Source organism: Sinocyclocheilus rhinocerous, unplaced genomic scaffold (assembly GCF_001515625.1).
Source record: "Sinocyclocheilus rhinocerous isolate Xijiao unplaced genomic scaffold, SAMN03320098_v1.1 scaffold1592, whole genome shotgun sequence".
NCBI lineage: Eukaryota > Metazoa > Chordata > Actinopteri > Cypriniformes > Cyprinidae > Sinocyclocheilus > Sinocyclocheilus rhinocerous.
The window spans coordinates 81664-82028 of NW_015654054.1; positions in this window are offsets into that span (position 1 = coordinate 81664).

Here is a 365-nt window from a genome sequence, read left to right on the forward strand (position 1 = left end):
GAAAATAGAATTGCAACCCCTGCACTCACATTTGTTTTGTGACTAATTTGCCCCTTCCACCACATTCCCCAATCAACTTTATTAACTATATCGCTATGCGTTTCTTGAATAAAAATGGCATTTAAATGATTTTGTTCAATTATTTCAGAAACCAGAGCATGCTTATGTCCATCCCATCCACCATTAATATTAAGTGAACCAACCCTCAATACTTCCATAAACAAAGCTGGAAGAAAGAGCAAACAATTAAATGTAGAAGTAAAGACACCACATGATGCATGGAAGGCCAGTTATAAAAGTGCTTTTGACATTCTATTTTTTCCTGTTTTTCAATTTTTCTAAGTATTTCTTTAAACAAAACCTTT